Source organism: Meleagris gallopavo, chromosome 2 (assembly GCF_000146605.3).
Source record: "Meleagris gallopavo isolate NT-WF06-2002-E0010 breed Aviagen turkey brand Nicholas breeding stock chromosome 2, Turkey_5.1, whole genome shotgun sequence".
In the NCBI taxonomy this organism is placed as follows: domain Eukaryota; kingdom Metazoa; phylum Chordata; class Aves; order Galliformes; family Phasianidae; genus Meleagris; species Meleagris gallopavo.
The window spans coordinates 47,310,383-47,319,047 of record NC_015012.2 but is presented as its reverse complement, the minus strand read 5'-3'; the positions used below and the strand labels follow the sequence as shown (position 1 = coordinate 47,319,047).

Sequence of the window (8,665 nt, the reverse complement as noted above, 5' to 3'; positions counted from 1 at the left end):
TAAGATAAATTTAAGATATATGGAAGGAGGGAGATCTTTGTGAAGTCCCCAGCCTTCTCTCTTTAGCTCATTTTCTACACTTGGCCTTGGATAAACACAGGCTATAGCACTGGATGATCAGCAGAAAAAGAATGTTAACATGGAATATACAGGAGAGCAGAGTAGGATGGAGATGGTAAGTACAATAAATACAGCACAAGTCTGTGAGACTTGTTGTGTGCTATCTTCAGTTACCATGTCATGTCCATCTTGGTGAACTTTATTAGTTGCACACACAGAAGGAAAGTGTGTGCTATTTCTGATACTGATCAGTACACATGCTTTTGCTGGGACCATTAAATGACACAACAAAATGTGGCAGTGAGTGTCCACATGGACAACTTGCTGCAAACATAATTACAAGCAGGAAAATGCAGCCACTGGGAACTGTCTTCAATATGCAAAAATTTTTCCATTGGCATCAGTCTCAGAAGTGAGTTCCAGCATGAAATTGAGGTTTACTGAGAAACAAACAAAAAAATCTTATTCAAATGCCACCCATGATCAGCCACCAACTCAGTATGTACAGGCGAGGCAAAAGCACAGACAAAATACTTAATCCAATTTCCCAATCAACACATAGAGACAAATGTCTGGGATCAGCTGAAACTTATACTTCACCATTAGCATTACTAAAAATATCATTAGCTTGATAAGCATCTTCATCCCTGTGATATGCCTAGTGCATACCCTCCTGCCTCCATCAGCGACCAGCTCACAGCTCTTCTGAGCAAGGTGACCCTCAGTCTTCTGCTATCTCTTTACTCTTCTGCACTCTCCCATACAAATGCCTCCTTCCCTTCCCTGAGTCAGCTGCGTGATCTCTTCATGACCCCCCTAGAGATATCAGATATCATGCCCTGTAGCATTAGATTTGATTATCTTTTTCATTAACTTAGCTCAGATTGCCACAAATGTTATTACTGTTTATGAACTAGCCTTTTGAAATCTAACAGTACAGAAGCTAATGCAATTACATCCCATAGCAATGAAAGCATGAGACAACAATGCAATAGAGTAATCTTTCCATTTGTCCTCAGTATAGCGCCCTTCAGTTGCAGGGCAGAAGAAATAACCGAACAGTAGACGATATGATTCATTAAGACATTTCTAAAAAAAATAGTCCATTTATTAGGATCCATGTTACCAGATAAACCATTACTCATATCTAAGGGAACAATAGCGGTCCTAAAAATATTTGTGATTTCAAAAAATAGCTTAAATCATGTACATCCAACATGTGGCCCACATGCAGCCTGGCCCCTTACTCTTGCTTGGTACAAGACCACAGGGAAAAGCAAGAATAATTAAAGGGCTATGCATATGGATCATTCCATCTAGCACAGACAAAATACATAAGCTATGAGTAGCCATCTAGCAGGTGGGAGTGCACATCCTAATACAAGCTGCTACAGCCTCTTCAGAGTAGGAATGTTTAAGGACAAGGAAGGGGATGTCAGTGCCCTCCTCCCTATAGCTGGTAAGTTGAGAACGACTGATTCCAGCTAAAAGATCCAATCAAATGAAACCTCTGTATATTGGGCCAAAGAGGGAAAGGCAGTGTCAAAGTGCAGAGACGTAAGTTAAAAAGGCAGATGCCGGTTGTGTGGCAGAAGCATTTCTGTAGATACAGATGAGCATGTATATAGGTCTGAACCAGTTTCGTTGTCAGAGCCATGTAATTATAACAATGCCAAAGGCTTGAGATAGCAGCTTACCCAAGACTCAAGCAGCTCCCCATGCTGGCTCCCCTGCTGCTACAGCTCTTCAGCCGTCATCCCCAGACATGGAGATCCACGTTGACACTGGTACATTTGTACATGCTCTGCCTGCGCCTTTGATTGCAGCACAGGCATCATCCCAGACCTCCTCCCATCATCACTTCACAGTGCAGGAGAATGAGTGTTTACAGTGAATTTATAGCAGTGCCCTACATGAGCAGACTTTTCAAATGGTTGTTGTAAATCCAGTAACTATTAGTGGTAGGAAATTGTTAACTGGATCCTTTGTAGCTGATGTAAGAAATACTGCTATTGTCATTTTGATATAAAGAACAAATACAGGAAAAATAAATATAAGGAAAAAAATAGAAAAAATTAGGTGGATTTTTTTTATTTCCATTTGTTTGTAAGTATTTTTCTGAGTGCTTATAGAAAGGGAAATTGTCTTTCGTTCCATATTATTATGATGGGACAGCCAAATGGCAGCATGCAGCACTTAAAATCAGCATTTCAAAGCCCTAGCTATTCTTGGAATAGCTATTTCTATTACTTAGCTTCTTATTTGCACCAAATCAAAACACAGCAAGGTTGTTTGAAGAGTTCCTTAGCTGATTACATCTGAGCCTCTAAAAACTTCATCTAGGAAAGCACTTTCTAGCTATGAAAGAGAAGGAAGACTTCAATTCCTATGTAATTATAAACAGCAACGTTCAAAGGGGTTTTTTTGGTGTTGGTGGTGGTGAATTTTTTTCTTCTTTAAATGCTTTGAATGATAGTTTCAACTTCTTTAGCCTTCTTCTAGCCTCCTGAGGAATTCTATCACAAGGCTGAAGTGCTGTCCTCACCACAGAAGGCATTTGCAGCCACTTCTCTGTGAGTGGGTCTGCCCATCCCCCTCCAACTTCTCTCACCTTTCATTTTGCAGTTCTACCTGAACTGTGGACTGGCCACCCTAGAAACGCCTCCAAACAAAACTCTTCCTATCATATGATCAGTAGCACCAATGGCCCAACACTAATTGAGACTCTGGTTCAGCTGCATAAAGGATGATGCTATTCCAATTTTTCCCTCTGCTTTGCACCAACATTTGTTGCTCATAGAGCAAAGGTAGGAAGTGAATGTGGTCATGCTCCTACACACACAGTCTAGATCAGAATGGATGCTGACCAGTAAACTTCAGGCAACATGGGTGTTATATTTAGAGTGTTGGATAGTGTGAAGTACCTTGGTATTTGGGGAGAGTGGGATAGCTGGATGATCAGGTCAGCATGCTCAACAGGGGCCCTGATGGGACCAGAATGCTGAGGGACCCAGTATACTGACCTCTTCACTATCCTGAGTCAGCCTACCAAAGATAATTCCCAAGCCTATACACAACTTAAAACACTGACAAAAAGAACCTGACAAAGAGATTTTCCCATTTGCCATAGGGCCAGGAAAAAATATTCCCCAATCACTGATCTAAGACTTCTTGTTCTCTATTGCTGCTTTTACCCAATGCACAAACACTTATTTCATAACCTGTGACAGCAGCTAACCAGCAAATTGCTCTTCTTGGGCTGCAGTGCCACCACATGCTAGGTTGCCAAAGGGTAACTAACATTTACCCTTTTTTCTCCTGGGGAAAGAATCTGCTGCTTTCTCTTCCTAGTCTGCAGAAAGGCAGTATATCTCACAGTAACACTTAGTCCAAAACCTCTTAATTATTCAGACCATTCACTCAACGTATACACTTTATTGCTCTCTGAAACTGGATGATAGTGGACTGTTTGAAAAATACAACTCTGTGCTACAAGTAAACAGTTTGAAGTTTGCCGGTACACTAATCAGTGATTTGGGTCTGGAAATGGGTTCAGCTGTTTTTTTTTTCCTTGGGATCTTTGGGATCTTAAAGTCTTTGAAGAGTTCACCCTCTAATTAAATAGGCAAAATCCTCTCTGCTTCCCACTGTGTTGCACTTTCCTTTGCTGTCTCAGTAAAACAACATAAAACCTCAAGCCACAAGAGCCTTTTGAAAAGAACCACAGTATCATCCAGAGTAGGAAAGATCTTCCAGGTCATCAAGTCCACCCATCAACCTGATGTATAAAGTACCATCACTGAACCAAGTCCCTCAGTACTGTGTCTGCCCACCTTTTACTTACATACCTCCAGGGATAAGAGCTATTTTCTGAATGAAAATTGAAAAAACCTCCTGTTACTTCAAAAATTGGAACGTGGTTCCTGGCATTAGAGGAAAAGTTCAAAAAAGGAAACTGTGACTATTCTGAAAGATCTGGAAAATACTATGTTCAAAGTCTTGCCCCACCACAGATGCATTATGGCTGTAACCACTGGTACGAATGGAGACTCAGACTCCATAGAGGTTATTTTACTTTAAAATTTATGAATGGATATTTCTAAAGAATATGACATGGCTTATTAATGTGTAAACTCAGAGATCCAGGCATTCTGCCAGCACAATTACCCTCAGCTTGCCACATTGCCTCTGTTGCTACTAACTGACACAGTGACAGGCTGAGCTGCTGAGTCTGTGACGCTACCAGATTGTTTTGCAACAGCAACAGGACTCCTGTTTATTCTATAGCAGGTTGAGTTTGGGACAGCTTTGCATTTATTGCTGATGCAGTTTCATAGGTCAGCAGGGTGCTGCCCTAAAACCAAGCATCTCCCCACTAGAGATCAATCATTTCTTACCTTGCAATCCATGCACTGCAGTCCATTACACTTAATCAATGCCAGAAACGTCTCTGCATCCAAAAAGATAAGTAAGCTCATTTTTCAATATTGACCATGACCATTTGCTTTTCAGTGTAATTTCACTCCAAAATTAAAGAAGAATTAGGAACTATATACTGCTTTTCCTATGCTATGGACTTCCCCTGTTCCTGCTAACCACAAGACAGTCTGTCAGCACATAGCACACTGCCATCAGGGACACACAGCGAGGATTTTGCTTCAGCAGTTTGCCAGAGGATTTTTGTAGCTTAAGAGCCAATTACTCATTTTAGTCAGGTTCCTCTCAGTAAATGAAAAAGTAGCCGAGCTTTATCTGTGAAGCCAGGCAAGGCCCTGTCCTAGCCCTGCTGTTAATTGAGGTGACCCCCAAGTAGCTGTACCTCACACCAAGCACCAGCTGCCTTTGGGGTTGTGCTGACAGCAAAAACAGAGCGTGTATGTGACCAGCACTTGGTTATTCCCTATTCCTCAACTCATTCCTCATCACACAAGGCTCTGAGGGATGTGGATGTGCAGCCAACAACCTGTGAAAGCATATTTCCCCAGCGGTTCCTTCTGAGCAGCAGGGAAGTGTCAGATGAGGACAGAGCCAGCATTATGCTGCTGCTGTGACTTAATCTCAACAAGAGCTCTGCTGTTAACCATTTAACAGTCCAGACAAATTGTACAGCACTGTCCCTTCCAGTTTTGGCCCAGCATTATTCCTAGTAGAGAAGGTACAGGGATTTAATTGCCCAGCAAAGCTGTGTGAGAAAGCTCGGAACAGATGCCCCAGGGACAGATTCAAGCACTGGTCCATCTGTCCCATTATCCTGGCAACAGTGGCACAAAATGCCTCAGATAGTGCAAAATGCTCTTCTCCTTAAAACCAGGTCTTCTCACATTAGTGGTTCCTGCTGACATCTAGGTTCTGTGAAAATACACTGGTATTCCCTTCAGTAGGTCAAGACTTGAATTACCTTGACCCTTTCACTGATGTTCTTCCTGTACCAGTAGTCAGACAAAGGAGACATCACAGGGCTTTTCTGCATGCTGGTAGAGGGCTTTGGAGCAGGATAGCACCAGTGAAACACCTTTCCTGCTGCCAGTTGCCCATCACATCCACCCCATAACTTGATAGGGTAAGTGAGCAGTGATGCTCAGGGTAAGATAACCAGGGTAAATTCTGTTGTCGCTGTTAATTTGGAGATTTCTATTGGTTTTGGTAATGATTACTTTAGCTTTATTCCAACATTCCACCAACAAACATGACAAGAACTGTGTCGTGCTCACCTTATTCCAGACCCTCATTTTATGGCTGTATTTGTCTCTATTTCCACAGCATTATTGCTCAGTGCATGACACTATCTCCAGCTGCAGCAAGGTTAAAGGTAGGAAGAATCTTGGCCTTACATTTCATTGCTCCTGTCAGTTCCAGTTAGCTACACAATGTCATTATGTTTTTATATAATACAGAAAAACAAGTTTTTATTCTTCTTTTTAATGAAATCCATCCTTTTTTTCCAGGCAGCAGACAGTAAAATTAATATATTTTCTCATAATATTTTATGATCTTAAACATCAAATATTCTCTGCCTGCTGAATCAATCAGGATTCATTGACTCCTATTAGCAGTTTACAGGGCACTACCTCCTCCAAGCAGACACTCATATTAAGCCTTTGAGTCTGTGAAATCATGCTTGAAAGCTGGGAAGTCATTTATGCTACATGCAAGGTCTGGTTTGCAAGAAGTAAGAAACATGAGCACATTTATTTTCTCCAAGGCACTGAAGTGAAATAACAGTCAAAGTCCCAGTGACATAACTATAAAATAGGATGCCCTAGCTTCACCATTACATATGATCTCTTTTATCATTCAGTGCATTTCAGGTGGATAGAAAGACAATCTCTGTGATCATCTGTCTCTTATACTAGACATCAGGTAATTCAGGGTCAGTAAATTTTCAGAAAATATCTTTTAGGAAATATAGTTCCATAATACAAGTGGAATAATCCATATTAGCTATTTAGGAATCATGTATATGGTAATTTACTGTTATGTGCACAGTACATAGAATTTAAGAAGCAAATTAATTTATCTCATGTGCAAGAGCAACATCAGTTGACTGCAGTTGTAGTCAGCAGCATGAAGCAAATAAGGTTTGCACCTTTGCACACACTGTGCATCTCAGAAAGCATATCAGAAATAGTTGCTTTCTTACAGGGTTAAGAGGCTCTGCTCCTTTTTAAATGTGGAACAATAAAAACATTGCTTACTCTCACACTAACAAGTACTCTTCAATAATTGTAAAGTCATTTTAAATTCTAATGCAAAGTAATTGGATTTGCAGGAAATAACAGGTAATTACTGATGCAAATTGCTCTGCTAGATGTGGCTGGACATCCTCACAGCAAGTGAGAGCACACTGTTCTTCAGATGGTTGTGATTTCTTTCATAATAGTGAGTAAATCAGTTCAAATCATATCCCTCTGAAGGTAAATTCCTCTTGGAGTCTAAAATTAGAAGCATAGTTCAACATAAGGGATAACTGCATTCCGGCACTTTCTAACTACTGCTTATATATTTGAAGGCAATATGCCTCTGTGCCAACTCAGACCTGCTGGCCTGCATTTCACAAGGCCTGTCTCTTTCCACCATCCTCACTTCACTTCCAGATCTCAGAAAACCTCCTCCTAGTCATCAACATACCTGAATGCAAGCGTTTATAATACTGAGAGGGTTCCAAAAGTTCATATATAGGTCCAGACAAAAGACAACCTCTGTAATGGCACCATTTTGACAGTGGGAAGAATCTCTCTCTCACTGCAGTTCTGCAAAACAAAAAACAAACCCATGGATAAGTAAAATATGACTGATGTAGAGTGCCTTGATTTACAAAAATATCTGCTAAAGGGCTAAAAGAAACTAAGCATCCCAGGAAGGTCATGGTGCAGCCAGAAAATAGCAACATTTTCTCAATGAAAAGCAAGCAACAGTTCAAGAGAACAGTTCAAGAGACTTCCTCACAGAAGTCCCCAGGGACCAATAAGTTCAGAAAGGAGAAGGCTGAGAGAACACCAAGCATCACAAGAGTTGTCTTGCTCAGCTTTTTCACTACATCCTCATCTATCATCACTCTTACAAACAACACTCTGGGCTAGGTGAACTGTGGGTCAAGATCTGCAACAACAGTATTATCTTCTGAAAGCACAAAATCTCTCCCACAATAATCCATAAAGATTCTGAAAGCTTAACTCACATCTGAGGTTTCTGTTAGATGTGCTATTTCATTTAGCTCCTTCCCCAAGCATTTTATAATTCTCTTTGCATTGCCCATTTTTAAAAGTCTATAGCTCTTCTCAGAGCAGAGAGAAGCTGAGTTGCACCTTTCAGGTTTGGAAGTAAGAGCACAGCCACAGTTCTAACGGCACATAGCTCCTGGATTTCTCTCTTGATGACTGCAAAGCTCAGCATCAGAAATAAGGCTTCATGCACAGTTCAGCCTAGACAAGAAGAAAAGCAACAACCACCTTACAATTGGGAAATCCCGGCAGTGCAATGCAGTCTGAAGGATGCAAAAAATGCTCTGAGAAAAGACTGTGGCACATACAGCGACAAGGAAGATTACTAACATGTCCAAGAGATGACTGGTGAGTCCCATTCCAGCCATTCTCCTTGGTTGAAGGTTGAAGAGAAAAAAGAAGCAAGTGTCACTGTTGAAACATGACACTGTTTTATCCAAGAAGGGTTTTGATAGCTGTGGGGAAAAAAAAAATAGAATATGAAGTGGCAAGAGGAGTCCAGTCGTAATACAGTACTGAGCAAGGCCTGCTTGTACTTAATGATTTTTCCTCCGTATTGCTGCCTGAATCCTCCAGCAAATCAGTATGCCAGACAGGGGAGACAGTGTACTGCAGCAAGAAAAGACAAAAAGGAAAGAAGACTGTTTTTTTCCTATCTGCACATTTCCAGTGCAAAAAGAGAGATACCACAGAGGTTATCCCCTTAAAGCAGAGCTCAATTTGTGTTTCTGTTTCCCTTCTCATGACCTTCATAGGGAAGACAAAAAAAAAAAAAACCAAAAAAAACATATCACCAGGCAGAGCTTCTGTGAGAGCAGCTGTAATTGGAAGAGATCTAGTTTCTGCTGAGCAGCAGCATCCTATCTTCTTCCTCCAGAAGGTTA

At 41.0% G+C, this 8,665-nt stretch overlaps 1 protein-coding gene across 2 annotated transcripts in view; it reads right to left on the bottom strand.

Annotated features, from left to right (window-relative positions):
• The window catches only part of IYD (iodotyrosine deiodinase), a 36,057-nt gene that overhangs the window by 18,855 nt on the left and 8,537 nt on the right, over positions 1-8,665 (bottom strand). For both annotated transcript variants that reach the window (XM_010707177.3, XM_010707178.3), the window contains exons 2-3: positions 7,189-7,310; positions 4,458-4,510 (exon numbers count right to left, since the gene is read on the bottom strand). The gene's annotated coding sequence lies outside the window, so the exon portion shown is untranslated. The remainder of the gene's footprint in view (positions 1-4,457; positions 4,511-7,188; positions 7,311-8,665) is intronic.